This window comes from Dasypus novemcinctus, chromosome 15 (genome assembly GCF_030445035.2).
Source record: "Dasypus novemcinctus isolate mDasNov1 chromosome 15, mDasNov1.1.hap2, whole genome shotgun sequence".
Taxonomy (NCBI): Eukaryota; Metazoa; Chordata; class Mammalia; order Cingulata; family Dasypodidae; genus Dasypus; species Dasypus novemcinctus.
Genome location: NC_080687.1, coordinates 50,791,203 through 50,808,490, shown reverse-complemented (window position 1 = coordinate 50,808,490; position 17,288 = coordinate 50,791,203). Strand labels below are relative to the sequence as shown.

Below are 17,288 nucleotides of genomic sequence, written 5' to 3'. Positions count from 1 at the left end.
GTTTCCCCTCGTACCAGGTGCCGCATTAAGATGGTAGCTCCCAGCCTCTTTCTGACCTGGACAGGCTCAAACCTTAGCTGTTCTCAGGATCATACTATAGCCACTGAATTTCCTCATCATAGCTGAAATTGGTGCCCAACCATCTCTTCCTCCCCTGTTTTGGGGAAGCAAAGCTTTCAATTCCAGCCACAGAACAGCTCCTGGGGCCGCTTGTGCCTCCAGTGGAGGATGGGCACTGGCCTCTGAGGCATGGAGTGCCCTACCTACAAGTCTTCTCTGCAGATGGGCAGTCTTCTCCTTCCACTCCCCCAAGGACATTGCAGGATGCTCTTCTGGCCTCCTGGAGCCCCCAAACAAGTGTTTCAGCTAGCTCCAGGAGCTCTGGGTTTTTGCTAACTGCCCTGTAGCAGGAGCTGACTCTAGGAGCACCTTACTCTGCTGCCATCTTGCTGGTTTTTTCAGTCTCTTTAATAACTTTATTGAGATATATTTTACATATCCTAAAATTCACCCATTTCAAGTGGTCAATTCAATGATTTTTAGCAACTTTTGGTGATGTTGCAGACATCACCAAAAATCAGATTTAGAACACTTTTATCCCCCAATAAAATCTACCAATCCAATTTAAAGTTAATCCCCATTGCCACCTCCAGACCCAGGAACTTCAAATCTACTTTCTGTCTCAATAAATTGCCTTTTCTGGAATGATCCTATAAGAGAGAATCACAGCACACATCCATTCTTGTGTCTGACTTCTCTTACATCACATAATGCTTTTAAGGTTCTTCCATGAGATACTACACATCAATTGCTCATTCCACATTTTTTTTGTAAATAATATTTCATTGTAAGGTTTTAGCACATTTTGTCTATCCATTCACCAGCTGATTGACACTTAGGTTCTCATTTTTTGGGCTATTAATAATAATGCGATGGGAATGTTGACAATGTCTTAAGATGCTTCTGGTTCCTAACCAAAGAAATATGTAGAGTAGGATCCTACCTCCTAGTTTAAATGAAAGTGATATTGAGTCGAATGCCAAGGATAAAGGCACAGTGGAGAACTCTGGACTTAGCCTACAGAAAGATAAAATCAGGCCACCAGAAAATCAGAAATCTCAGATTCCCCTAAAAATTGACCAAAAACAGAAAACAGAGGCAAATATAAATGCTTTTGAAGAATGTCCTTCTGGAATTACAGTAAATGTGTGGAATAAATTTTCAAGAAGTGCATAAAAAACATTCTGAACAGAAAAATTCAACCTCAAGTTTCAGAAGGAAAAAAATAAAAAAGCTCCAGGAAAGGTAAATCAAAGAATGAAGAGGTATCACATGGTGAACACTCACCAAAAGAAACCCAGGGGAAATAGCTCACTCAGTATTTTGGAATCAATGGTTAATTTCCCCCTGTAAAAAAGAAAAGAAAAAGAGAAGTCAGGTCTTGAAAAGAGCATAGAACAGGCTGTGGAAGAATAGATGATTGAGAAAGCTGAGGATGTATAAATTGCCAAAGTTGTTTCCAGCCACAACTTTTAAAAGCCAAAAAGGTTGCTGAAAATTCACATGTTGTTTGGAAAAAGAAGAAATTTGCATGGGAGTTTGAGGCAAAGAAGAGATTGCCGAGCTGGGAGAGAATCAAGCCCTGGGAAGGAGGATGAGCTGTAGCCTGATAGTCTACATCTAACCTTGTGGAGAGACCAGAACAGCTGAGCCCAGAGAGAAATGAGACTTATTCCAGTCTATAGCTGATATTGAAAGAAGCTGGGACCATGGAGCTTTAAGAGGAAGAGGAAGCCAAGGCATGGAAACAGACTTTGGTGAGGGAAGTAACTTATACTTTACGGCCTGGCAACTGTAAGCTTCTACCACAAATAAATGTCCTTCATAAAAATCAACAGATTTCTGGTATTTTGTATCAGTACCCTTTGGCTGACTAATACACTGAGGTATAAGAAATTTTTATTAGATAATGTGGTTTACAAATATTTTCTCAGTCTTTTTTTTTTCTTTAATTTTACCTTCACTGAGTGGTCTCTGACCATGAAATTTAAAGTTGAAACCATCCTAGCACTGACTTTCTTTATATTTTTTTCTTCATATCACATATGAACATCTAACATATTAGTTTTTGCTTCCTTCTTTAATTGACTTGATATCTTTCTCTTCCCACTAGAATGTAAATTCCATGAGGGAAAGACTTTTTAAAAATAATTTTTCTTCATTCTTTTGTATTTAGCACATTGTAGACTTTCAGTAAACATTTGTCAAGTTGAATGAAGGCTACTTCAAAAAACTCATGTAACATGAACCTCAAGATAGTCATTAGTTATTTACTTTTTATATTATAAAATAATGATACTGTCAGTTTTTCTTTGGGAGGTAGTTTATATTGCCTTTTGAACACTAGCTAGTGAATATTCTATTTAAACATATTTATTTCCAAATTGTTCTAATAATTAAGTGTAATATATTTATAGACATTTAAAATTTAAAGTAACATATAAGGACAGATTGTTTACCTATTAAACAATTTCATTAGTCTAAGTAGTTTTATTATACCTATGAATTTTAATCTATATTTTCGTATGTGGAGAAAAAATTGATCAGTGTTCTTTAATGTGCAAAATACATGTGACATTTAGTTAGGTTTAGAAAAATTGGTATTATTATCTTGTTCTTATCTTAATTCTGCAACTCCACCAATGTTGAGAGCTTGGTTTTAGTATTCTACCTACTTAGTTTAGAAACAAATTTTTAGGAGCTGTCTGAAATTCTTTTTTGAAGTTTAAAGTAATCTCATCTCTAAAGCTTTATAGAATAGCTATCTAATCTTATTCAGAAGGTGTGCAGAATAACTTTACAATTTACTTTTCTAATAAAATGTATTTTTTGTTAAGAATTTTAGTTCTACAAATGGGGTATATTATTCAAGCATAGCTGAAGTGTAGCTAAAGTATTTGGCTCATATGAAAAAATATTTTTGAATTGTTGGACTTTATTTTTTGAATATAAAATATTATATTGTTTTTACAAATACATTTTTACTAAAAGTAAGGGAAATAATTTCCAATTATTTGAAGAAAGTAAAAGGAATTTTAAAAATAGAGTTTTCCTCTTTTTACAAATGATAAATTTGAACAAATCACTTACACATTTTTTTGGTCCAAGTTCCTGCAGTTAAAAATGGAGATGGCAATAATATCTATCTTACATACTACTGGAAAAGCAATAAAATGGATAATGTTTTATTTTTATATTATAAATTCCTAAGTATTGAGCAAATGCATGTTATAGACTTGTGCACATTATAACAAATATTTTACATAATACACAGAGGAAACATATATGCTTAATATTTATTTAGATTCACCAACACATATTAAATTAGTGAAATATTCAATATAAGAGTTTTATATAGACTGGTGAAATTGTCTAAATGTATTATGTTAACTTTTTCTTGTTTAATTAGCATTATAAAGTTATTCAAAAATGATGTCTTCATATGTTAAATATTTTGGAGAACCAAATGATAAATCCTTATTAATTTTGAGAAGCCCAATTTAAAGGATAATGCTTCTTGTTTTGCTTTTTTTTTTTCATATTCATATATATTAATGCATATATTTGGTAAGAACATCTAACTGTCCTTATGACTTTCATATTTCTGTCATACCATTTTCACAGACAGTCTCTGAACACCAAAAAAAAAAACTTTTAAAATTTTCGCAATACTTATTAGAAGGTGTCTGAGACTAATAGAGTAATACGGATTTGTTTTCTCAATTCATTGCTGTAAATAGACATGGAATAATCAATAAAGCTGCAGTACACTTTATTGAAGCAATTCAGATTTCCAAAAATAGCATTTGGTACATATATGCACAAAGAGAGAGAGAAGCAGAAAGAGCAGAAGCAGAGGTGGAGGAGGAGAAAAAATAAGAGGAAGAAGAAGGAGGGTGAGAAAGGAGGAGGAGGTGGAGAGGGATAGTCTTTTTATGTTACAAGATGATAATCAAAATAGTTAAATGTAAGATACTATTCATAATAAATTAATACATTAGCTCTGTTTCCTTCCAAATTTTGTTTGATCCTAAAATAACTGATTTCTATTTAACTTGCATTCTAAACAATCATCTTTAATCCCAAGTGCACTAAATTAATTATGCTATTATTTTTACTTTTTTCAGAAGTATATTCCATTTTACACATATACACAACACAAAGATATGCACATACCCACATGCACACAAAGAGAAAAACATGCACATACACATGCACATATTCTATATACAAGCACACACATTTGTACATACACATAAACAGAGACATGATAAAACTGATTTACAAGCTTAAAGAATTTATCTTTGGGTACATAGTTCAGATAACTTTGTCTTTATTTTACCATGTTACAAATGAAAATTATCCAGGTCAACACAGGTAGATGAAATTAATAATTCAAGACTTGGATCTAGAAAACTATATTCAAATCTGTTAACTTATACACATGGATTTATCTAATAAAATTCTCCTTATCCATAATTACAATATATGTCCTGAATACTTAAAATCACCTTACTCATAATAAAAGATCCCACACTCATCAAGTTAAACTAACATTTCACTTGGATTAGTGCAAAATTAATGCTATTTTCATAAATTTTCAGACAGCACACATGTAAATATGGATATGCAAAATTCAGTTTGTTTGATAATTGCTTTAAAATAATTTTACTAAATATAATAAATATACTAAGATATAATAGATGCATTTATGGTAGTAATAAACTCATCCATTAAATCTTTAGTTGTTTGGTTACGTGTTTTCCCTCCCTGGGAAAATATAGGTCATGCCATAGAAGCCAGTGATCATCCTACTCTGGCATCACAAACCACCTCAGAGGCTATTCTATGTCTGGAATTGGAAGCTCCATTTCCCAAATACAGAGGAGGAAGAGATGACTGGCCACCAATTTCAACTACTGATTATTAAATTTGGCTGGCTAAATATAACCTTAAGAACAGCTAAAGTATGAACTTGTCCAAGTCAGAATGAGGTCAGTAGCCACCATTTTTACTCCACCCCCATCATGAGGGGAAGCCAAGCTGACTGAAAATACAGTGTTGGTAGAGACCAACTTCTTTCCACCCAGTTTTGCCTGCAGCCCTATCATAGGTTTCAGCCCCACCTCTAGCAGGGAAGAAATTAGTGGACTCTGCACCAGCTTCTCTGGGTAACTGCAGATACATCTGGCAGGCAGACTGAATAGTCGGAAGGCTACCAGGGCCACTGCAGTCATTTTGGACCCACATGGCATAGATTGCTGCTCACACCTGCAGCTCCATCTCTGTCCTGGGCAGAGATAAAAGAGCTTGAGCTTCATCAGCTTCTCTGGACAGTTACAGTCTAGGCATGCACAACTTGGATTATTACACATGGCTGTGGTTCTGACAAAGAGAAATTTGGGGGAAGTTTCATTGGTCCCTAAGGCATTGAGGGCAGCTTAAGCCTCCACATTTTACAGTACCAACTCATCCTTGGCTCCTACTACACAGCAAATAAGGGAGAAAGGGCAAGAAAGCCCTAAACTAAAAAAAGAAACTGCACCCAGAATACACCTTGTAAGGCAGATCCAAGAACCAACAGAAAATTACTATTGACACCAAGAAACAGGAAGCTATGGCCCAGGTAAAGGAACAAGATAAGCCTCCAGGTGACATAAGGAATTGAGACAACTAATCATAGATGTTCACATAAATCTCTTTAACAAATCCAATTAGATGGCTAAAGAGATTAAGGATATTAAGAAGACATTGGATGAGTACAAGGAAAGATTTAAAGCAAGCATAGAAAAGAGAAGATCTTATGGAATGAAAGATACAATAAATGAAATAAAAAATACACTGGAATTATATAATGGCAGATTTGAGGAGGCAGAAGAAAGAATTGGTGAGCTTGAAGAAATGACCTCTGAAAGAGAACATGCAAAAAGAACAGATTGAAAAAAGAATGGAAAAAATTGAGCAAGTTCTCAAGGAATTAAAGGACAGCAAGAGACATGCAAATATACATGTCATGAGAGTCCCAGAAGGAGAAGATAAGGGAGAAGGGGCAGAAGGAATATTTGAAGAAATGGTGGTAGAAAATTTCCCAACTCTATTTAAGGACATGGATATCCATATCCAAGAAATACAATATACTCCCATCTGAAAAAATCCAAATAAACCAACTCTGAGACATATACTAATCAGAATGTCACATCCTAAAGACAAAGAGAGAATTCTGAGAGCAGCAAGAGAAATCAAAACATAACATATAAGGGATACCCAATATAATTAAGTGCCAATTTCTCTTAAGAAACAATGGAGACAAGAAGACAGTGGTATGATATGTTTAAGACATTGAGAGAAAAATTTCTAGCCAAAAATCTTATATACAGCAAGATTGTCTTTCAAAAAATGAGAGTGAGTTTAAAATATTCACAGATGAACAGAAACTGAGAGAGGTTATAACCAAGAGACCAGCTTTGCAAGAAATAGTAAAGTGTGTGCTATAGTCTGAAAAGAAAAAAACAGGAGAGAGAGGCTTAGAAAAGAGTCTAGATATACAGATTTAATCAGTAAAGTAACTAAAAGTCTCAATGTTGAAAAAAATGACAGAACAAACCCAAATATTGAGGAGTAAACTTAACAAATGATGCAAAGCACTTGTATTCAGACATCTACAACCAACTAATTGTTAAAAAAATAAAAAAAAATGCCTAAATAATTGGAAGAACAATCCATGTTCATGGATATAAATTATGAAGATGTAAATTCATTAAAGATGCAAATTCTACTCATTTGATATACAGATTCAGTGCAATTGTGGTAAAAATTCTGCCATTTTTAATATAAGTTGAAAGTATGATTATAAAATTTATTTGGAAGAGTAAGTGGTCCTGAATAGCCAGAAACATCTTACAAAAGAAAAGTGAAGTTGGAGGACTCTCACTTTTGGACTTTAAATCATATTTCATAGCTACAGTGATAAAAACAGCATGGTACAGGCATAAAGACAGACACATAAACTGATGGTTCAGAAACAGACCCTCATACCTAGGGTCAAGAGATTTTTGTCAAGCCTGTCAAATCCACCAGCTCAGGCAGAACAGTCCATTCAACAAATGGTGCTGAGAGAACTGGATATCCATAGCCCAGAGAAGGAAAGATGACCCCTATCTCACACCTTATACAAAAATTAACTCAATATGGATCAATACCTAAAAATAAAAGCAAGAATCATAAAACTTCTAGAAGAAAATTTAGAAAAATATCTTCAATACCTTGTGGTAGGTAGTGGATTCTTAATGGAGATAAGAGGACTGAGAGGAACTACTGATGTTTAATACGAGTAAAAGTTTTAATTAGCTTTACTATAAAAGTGTGGAAATGTACAGAGTTGATGGTAACACATTAGAGTGAGTAACAGCTGGTTTATAAATGGGAGTGTAGCTGGAAAGTGTATTCTAGGGATTTTAATGCCAATTGACAGAAAGCTAGAGAATAATATAGGGACTGAATAACACGGTAAAGCTGGAGGTGGATAAGAATTGTGGTTGATGATACAGATGCAATAGTGTCCTTTGGAAGCTAGTGCAGATATGTGTCACTATTGCAGGATGGTGGTAAAGTGGAGAAACAAGGGAAAAATACAATTGAAGTGACTTGGTTAAGAGTAATATGGTAATATCCATGCATCTATGCCAATGATGTATTGTGTTGATAATGCAGGAGTATGGAAAAAGTAGATTGAATGTACTTTATGGATCTGGTAATAATCTGACGATATTCTCTCACAATCTGTAACAAATGTCCCACCATAGTCTGGCGTGTTGATAGAGATGTGTTGTATATGAATTCTACACATGTGCATGATTGTTTTGTATGTTTACAACTTCTGTCATAGAAATATATGTAAAAATAATAATAGGATAGATTTGGGGAAAAATATACCAAATGTAAGATAAGGGCTATAATTAGTAGTAAAATTTTGACAATATTCTTTCAAATTTGTAACAAATGTCTCATAACAATGCAAGGTGTTGGTGGTGGGTTGATGTATGGGCCCTCTGTATGATATTATGCATATTTGTAGGCTCACAACTTTTACTATACCCTTATTATTTATGTATGTTTATTTATGAGTGATATACTTCCATAAATGAAAAAAAAAATAAAAGTTAACCAAAGAACTTAAAAAGATGCAAAGTATACCTGAATAGAGCATGTTATTATGTACTAACATTAAGTGTATTGTTCTATGATTCTTAAAGAGCACAAAATATGGTTATTTTCTTTTAAATAATTCACAGTTTCCATAAAAGAAAATCGTTTTGTGAAATTAGCTTATGCTTTTTAACTCAATACTACATGTCCCAAAATTAAAGCTGCCAACCAAGATTTATTAAACATTGAATACATCTAGTAATATATAATCACTGTGATACTCATAAATGTTTAAGTATTCTTGTATAACATATACATTTGATAGGATTTTCTAAAAAAATCTTGTCATAAAATATTTCAGACAATTTTAAATAGTTCCTAGTTTAATATGCTTAGATTATGTAATTAAAATTCTGTATATGTCTCATCTTTCTCTATATCACCCTACTAATAAGTCACTCATTCAATGTTATAATTTCTCAAAAAAACATATTTGTTTACTGTTTTATGTTAAATGAAAAGAAAACATTTCATTATAATAGCATAAAACCATTTACTAGGATACATTATTTTAATATATCAATAGGGATTTCAAAAGGCATTGAATTGTATTTATAAATAAAGGTGTTTTTTTTCCACATATATATAGAAACAGAACATTTCTTAAAACGGATTTCAAGTCTAACTGATTTGAGATCATTAGAGGGCAGCACCTAACCAGGGAAAGAGATAGTTCAGGTCTAAGCAAGTGTTTGAGAAAATATTACAACTGTTATATCCAGAAGTTAAAAATTGATTGTCTGATAAGATGTTATTCATACACAATTTCAGTATTTTAAGGAGTTAAATAACAGTATCTAAAATTAACCTAAATTGATCATACAATTGAAAAGTGCACACTATTAATCACCAATTGTTAAAGGCTCTTACATTTAACTATTAATATTGAAGTAATATGAAACAGATTTTCTTTCCTCCAAGCATGGTTGTGCAGAGCAACAGCAATCTATGCTTTAACAACTATAATTTGTGAAAAGAAGATAGGAAGAATGCACTTCAATAATAAATTTTGCTCATTAAAAATGAAAAAAATCAGAAGTGAAATTAATGAGGCTATGTCTGTATTTTTTTTTTACATTCAAATGAGACAATGGCTTTTAAACATGGTTCAGAGAGTAATTTAATCCATATTGCTTTTATTTAAAATATAACACATGTGGTGAGGATGTTTTCTCTCTAGAGTAATGCAGATGCTCTAATATTAATCGTGGTGATGAATACACAACTCTGTAATTATACTAAAATCCACTGAATGCACATATTGGATAGTTTAATGGTATATGAATATATCTCAATAAAATAGCTAAAAATAATTACAATAGAAAATGTACCTGTTATTTAAATATAATTGAGTTAAATATGTTGAATAATTATTACATTAGGCATATACACATTGATGAAATGATTGTTTCATCATTTAAAGTGGATTTTATAATCCACTATTTTTAAAAAACCTTTGATGTAAGAATGCTTTATAACCATGACAACTTTTTTGTAGAGTAAATATTTGCAAACTGTTAATCATCAACTAAATTACTCCAAAAAGTGTATAAACTAGACCCAAATGATATTAGTGCCTAAAATTAGAGACTGGTTATGATATTACTTATTTCTTCAAAAATGAATCAGTTACACATGTAATTCACAAATAAGCATCTAACCAATGGTTATCTAAAACACTACAAAAGTTGTTTATTTTCTCATTCAGCAAATAATTATTGAACATCTACTTGTACTAGGCATTTCTAAGAGTTGGGCATAGGCATACACTGATGCTAAGGCTGGATAATTTAAGCTCTTGTTTCCATGAGACTTATATTCAATTGCTACTTATTTTATCTTCTGAGAGGAAGTGTATAAGTGTGTGTATGGTGAGAAATGGGTACTAAAAAGGAGTTGAGAAAGGTAATTATCCACATTCAAATCAAAATATTGTTTCTTTAGAAAACATGTGATTAATTATATTCATATCGGCTCTTCTATTCCTTATTTTTCTAACTAATTTGGGGTGGTAGTAAAGCATTTACTGAAACATCATATGTCCCATGCTATTAGTCATAAAATTACCTAAAGGAGTTTAGTCATGTAAAAAGATATAAATATTGTTTATCTATATGATTATATTTACAATATGTTTAATTGTGCATTTAAATTGTTTGTGAAAGATTATTATAAACTTAAAACATAAAATCAACACAATAACTCTAAGGAAATATATATTTAACTCAGTCTTCATTTAGTCCATTTCTTCCATTTAATTTTTAAATTTCAAATATATTGTTATTATGGCACTCCTTAATCATTACTACTTATAACAACTAGCATAGTATCAAGATTTAAAAAGTCAGACTTTACAGAGACTAGTTGTTATTGCTATGCAGAATTTTGCATTCAAATGAAGTATCAGGCATGCATGCAAAACCAGGATGAAGATGAAAGGAGTTTTATTAAGACATTTATCTCCTTGAAAAAGGCAAAATCTTGGTTTTGGCAGCTTCTCAAAATTTTATTAAGTGACTTTAAAATGGAGATAAGCCTTTATGTTGTCAAAATATCAATTTTACTGCTTTGCCTAAAGATCTACTGTGAAGCTTAAAATCGAATTGCATGATCTAATATTAAATTATTTAAAAAGAACAGAGATAACCTGCTTGTATATCTTACACTTATGTGAGATAAATACCATCCCAAATTATAATACAGTTTCTTTGGGGGGGTGGCATAGAATGAAATTTCAACTAGAAAAAACAAACAAACAAGCTTGTCTCTGCCCTTATCATGTTATTATTAGATTCCATACTTATCTTGAATAATTTTGTTGTCATTAGCTTTTGAGTTGCAACTTTTATACCGTTAGGGTTATTTTCCTTCAGGTGCTAAATTTTGTTCCTTGTGAAATATTATTTATCTAGACTGAAAAAGTAAGCAAGCCCTTATTTGTTAAAAGCTAAAGTACAAAACAATGTACTCATTCTATGGTTGTATATTTTTCTAATTTTTAATATATATTCATTGTTTATCAGTGTTCATAAAGTGCTTGTTTTGTGCCAGATTCTCTGCTATGCTCCTGTCATAGTTCCCACTCTCAATGAATACATTTCCAAAATAAGGGAAGGAAAGTCATGTGTAATGGAGATGACAGTTTAAAATATTAAAGCTAAGGCTTTGTTGTTATTCCTCCCCCATATTAGTTATTTTTCCAAACAATGATTTCAACATTTTGGGCATAGGAAAGGTAGGAAGGTACATGTTAACTACTGTAAAACAAACATGGAGGATGATCTTCAGGATAGATACTTGAAGATTTTTATCTAACTTACTTGAAAACAACATTCAGCAGAGTTGACTTTCCCTCAGTATCTTCTCATGGCTTTAGATACACTTTGTATATAAGGAATTTAGACAGTTCCATCATGAGCGGGGTAGCATAATCTTTTGATTTTGGTGTTACATACTCTTTAACAAAGCCTAACTATACAAACTTCCTCTAATGTTTTAATTTGTTTGCCATTGTATACCGTATTAAAAATAGCAGCACCAATCTGTGACCTGAACTCTAAGCATAACATATTGCTTTGAAGGGAAGTTTCTGAAAATTTATATTTGTTTATTTCCTTCCTTAAATGTTAGATAAACTTAAAAGGATTATGACCAGTCATAATAGTTGAATTGCTAAATATAATACAGATGGAGCAAAATCTCACATGATTTAGAGAAGGGTGTGTTATATGCTTTGAACTGAGGCATAGAACCATGACCGATTTCTCCTGCTAGATATACACTGAGGAACAAAACCTAGTTCCAAGTTTATTTATGTGGGGAATCTTAAATAGCATTTTTTCAATCCTGATTTTGATCTCTAGTTTTCTGTAAAATTGCTGATGTTCTGCAATACTGTCATTAACTGCATCTACTTTTCAGCTTCTCAGTTGGGCTTTATATTTTCAATGATCTTGTTCATCATCATCGTCATATCAGCAAGTGGTGATTCATTGTTTTTCTTGCTGGCAACTTTCATTTTAAATAGTCAAATCTGAAACTAGTGTCTTTTCTTTTACATTCTCATCAGGCATTTCCCTAACTGTGATACTGAATCCATAACCTTGAGGAATGAGCCAGTTTCCATAAACGTCAATCTGATGACAAACAGAAGCACACTCTTAGTACAAGCCTTGGCTGGCATTGGCCACTCCAGTTCAGGGGTTTGAAGAGGGGCCAATAGTATAAAATGGCCTATAGCTGATATCACTGCTCAGAACAATTTTTCATACAGGATAGGAGAATTTTGATGCATTATAAGATCACTTATTAGCAAAACCTTATTACTTTTTATTTTAGTGAAATTTTAGATATGAAAATGCAACACCATTTAAATTCAATTTTGAGGAAAGAAGAAAAAACTTTAGCTGATTTTTTATCCTCTGGAAACCAGCTTCAGTCTATGCCAATGGTATATAAAGCATAAGAGAGTGGAGATCTTTTTTCATATTCCTAGAATTTACAATGGTGTTTGGCATAAGGTTGATAAGTAGCAAACAATTTTTTAAATAAATTGAGTAATTGAAAGCATATTTAGGCATTTAAAGTATGTTGAAGAATTTAGTATATTTAAAGTTTGCAGTGAGACCTTAAAGTATATTTAAGCAAATAATACTTGTTCTAGAATAAGAAAACCATACTTAATATTTAGAAAGAAAAATAATAATTATACATTAGTTTTTACTTCTACTAGCACTTTTAATTAATTGACCAGAATTGATTTTTCTCCAACATATTTGAGGAGCCATTTTTTATAATTACTTATAATTTTCAGTTGGCAAAAATTTTTTTAAAGTTGTAAATTTTGGAAATTTTCCTTTTTAAATCATTGCTGCTCCAAATCAAAGGAAGAAAACATGTTCAAATATATACCTTAAGCTTCATTTCTCAACATATGCACATAAAAATCCCTAAAATATTCTTATTATGTGATTGAATTTTTAAATTTACAAAGTCTTTGTTATTGTCTAGGAGAATATTGGAACCTTAAAGTTATGAACACTTTATTACAACACCATTTACTTTTGGTATGTTTGCATAAAATACAGATCCTCAGTCAGAGCATTTTACTATCAAATACTGATCTTTTCTTGAAAGGAGAGAAAGATAGAAGAAATGATTTTTTTAAAAAAAGAACTATTTTAAGAGAAAACTTTAATGTGTAATAAGTGCACATACTCTTTTAGCCACAATTTTTGAAAATGTGCATGTGCAATGAAACTTTTATTTTTCTTGTATTTGTTAGTGACTAATGAAACCAGGGTCTCTGTCTCGTTATGATTTCTTCCTTCCTCTCTAACTATTATTTCATGTTTGATCTTATGAATGAAGGCCAGTTGACATTAAGCCTATTACTTAGAAACTAAATTGGGTTGGGAAGAGTCTTCATAGTCTAATTATCTACTTCCATTGTGTACCACGTGTATTACTTTGGGTTTTTGTCCTAGTATGTAAGAGGTTAGAAGTAGCATAATGGAAGTTGAAAAATGATCTATCAGAGCAGAAATAAGATTGGTGATTGCTTTGGGAGCAGTGTGGAGGGAGGGTGCAGGAAGACATTAAAAAAGGCTAGGAAGAAACTTTTGGTGGTGAAGGATATTGTGTTGGTTTGAGCCTTTTATGGGGAGTACATATTACCAAACTGACATAACTTCAAATCACCAGGCATCATTATCCATCATTCTTAAAGGAGAGTTGGATGAGCTAATTTTTCTTTATATAATATATAAAATATAACTTGTCAAGAAAACTACTGCCACAACAATTATCTAGCTAGATCAGCAATGTACTCTAAATCTTTAGTATCATGATGAAACTTGTAAGTTTACAATGGTGATTAGATAAATCACTGTAAACCCTCTATCTTTCCAATCCTGTTTCCATGTAATTTTTTAAAGATATATTTTATTTATTTCCCCCCGTTATCTGCTCTCTGTGCCCATTTGCTGTGTGTTCTTCTGTGTCTGTTTGTATTCTCATTAGGTGGCTCTGGGAACCAATTCTGGGACCTTCCGGAGTGAGAGGCATGTGATTACTCTCTTGCACTATCTCAACTCCCTGTTCTGTTACGTCTAATTTTCTCTCCTCTGTGTCTCTTGTTGTGTCATCTTGCTGTGCCAGCTCTCCACATTGGCTGGCACTCCTGCACAGGGTGGCTTTCCCACGCTGGGCAGAATTCCCACACAGGGGTCACTCCTGCACAGGGCAGCATTCCAGCATGGGCTGGCATGCTGTATGGGCCAGCTTGCAACGTGGGCCAGCTTGCCCTCACCAGGAGGCCCTGGGCATTGAACCCTGGATCTTCTATATGGTAGATGGGAGCCCAATTGGTTGAGCCACATCCGTTTCCCTCCATGTAATTTTTAATCTATTAATATTCAGATAATAATCAAGTAACATTCCATAGAATTCCTTTCATTTTATTTAATATATCAATTTTATTTGATACATATTAATAAGCATAAGTCCATCTAAAGTGTAAAACCATGGTATTCAGTGTAATCACATATTTATGCGTTCATCACTTTAAACATTCTAAAAGCCCTTTCATTATTCCAATAATAATAACAAAAACCAAAGTGACTCATCTTGTAATAATTACTGTTCTAATGACTGGAGAAAGTTCTTCCACTCTCTGGTTTTGAAACCACCAAGTTGAATAAGATGTTCAGGTCTAGGTACAAAATATTGGTATCAATATTGATTATAATATTCACTGTCTACTTTCTTTATAATCAGGGAAGGAATAATGAATGGTTGTATGAATGAGATAACTGAATATTGAGAATTGTGAGGATGAGTTTATATAGCTCATAAGATATGAACATATGTTGTTATGTTAATGGTTTCCAGCCCATATTAAATGGTAAAGTATCCAATTTCAAATATTTGGTTACTCTTTCTGAAATGTATTGCATATATATCTGTAAAAAACAAGGGCAATTTACTTGAGAGTAATTGAAATGATATGTAATTATACTTTCTGTCCAGCTGAATGTTAAAATGCTGTAGTTAATTCTTTTTAAGATAAAAGAAATTTGAAAGAGTCATTACCATTGTGAAATAAGACCAGGACAGATTTATGGTGGAAAAGAAAACCATTAAGTATATGAGATCAATAGATGTCAGGTATATGAGAGATTCTCCAGACACATTAAGAAAATAAGTGTCTTTTAGCAATAGACATTAGGATTTATAAATGTCATCCAAAAGGATTCTCTTTTAATTGACAAATAAAATCTAAAAGCCTGAAATGAAATGACCAGTTGGTCATGAATTGCAAAGTGCTGTATACTATTTCAAAAAGTGCCTAAATCATAACTACATCTTTGACTGAACTATAGGTGAATGCCTCCTCATAATACATTTCAGTTGTTTTATAATTTTTTCTTCAATTATTATTTATTACACATGTCAGAAAATGATTACATGTTTAACTCAACTTGTGAGTATATATACTTACATTATATAGCTGCATATTCCATTTTTGAATTGATCCTTAACATTAACTTCCTATTATTTCTTCCTGCTTTTGAATCTACATTTACCTATATTACATCAATGCTATTAACCTCCATCTATGCTTTCAGATTATTAATTTCTATCCTAGTAAGTTGCAAGGTAACATAAAAATAATGCAAATAATTATACATTAATTAATATACCTACCATTACTGTGCATAAATCCTACCTAATTAGTGAAAGGATGTAGTGGACTAGATTATATGTAAAGTTACTCCCATTTCTAGTGTTTCTTTTGTTTTTAATTCATGAACCATGCTTGCTTTTAGAGGTTATATATTGGTAAGGAATAGATTTTCACAATAAATTAAATAATTTTTGTGATTTCTTGATATTTACTGAATGTGTATTCTGTTGCACCTAAAAATCATTAAAAAAATGTTTTTAAGTGATGACTGTATTGAAGGATTTTTCAGTTTAGCTGAATAAAAATATAGAGTAGTTCAATAGTATAGCAATTATTTTTTAAATACTCTAATAAAAGTATATCCTCAATCATTAGTATTTTAAATATAATATGATAAAAATAAATTGTATTCAAAAAATTAAATAGTACCCTTTCCATAGTTCACACTGTTAAGATTGCAGTGAGAGTGAATGTATATGGAGAAAAGGGAGTTGATCAAAGGGAGTTGAGGTCATGTGGAAACTTTGAACACCACAAGGACAATCTCTCAGACATAGATAAGTTGAAAGAGTTCAGATAATAAGTACCTTTTGATTGAATATGGTAAGATATGTCCTTTTGCAATGATGAACCTCAACTGTGACTCACAATTCAAGAAATGATGTAGAGAATATTTGTGTAGATTGGAGCTGGGTTTTATTGGATAATCAGACTCTGCTGATTTCTTGGTTTGCCACCATATTCCCATCTCTCCATCCCCACTCTGAAAAGATCAGCTTGTAAATGAAAGCTAGGAAAGCATGTTTTCACTCATGCTGTAGCTATTAATGTATGATCTTGATTATGCATGTGTAATATAACAAATAATGAGATGTCATTTCAGTTAGTGGTTTGAGAGGGATAGTATGCCATTTTATTTCTGTTGAAAGAGAGAGTTCGGCTTTGCAGTTTGTATAGCTAAGAGTGGTAAAATTTGAAAACTGGAGCTCCAATAGGTCAAAAAGCTCTTCCTCATCTGTGGCAACTCCAACTGGGCAGACACTAAGACAGGAATAGGAGCAAGCACAAACTGTTCTCCAGGCAGTGATCAAACACCAAGGAAGGGCACAGAACTGACTAAAAGAAAAAGGGCCGTATATAGAGGACAGATACTTCCCCTGAACCATGGGGATTTCAGAGCAATAGTGGTGACTGGGTTCCCAATCTCCATAGATCTATAATTATCTCATGCTTCCAGGAGTGCACTATAGTTTGTTAATATTCTGTGACACTTTTTTAAAATCAATATATAAATATTTCTTTATTATTTCTTCCCTCCAACCAACCAGAAAGGTCC

General features: G+C 32.4%; 1 pseudogene; it reads left to right on the top strand.

The window, feature by feature from the left end:
• The first annotated feature begins 984 nt into the window (after positions 1–984).
• On the top strand, positions 985–1,658 carry LOC101446009 (protein FAM204A pseudogene; annotated as a pseudogene).
• Positions 1,659–17,288: the final 15,630 nt, after the last annotated feature.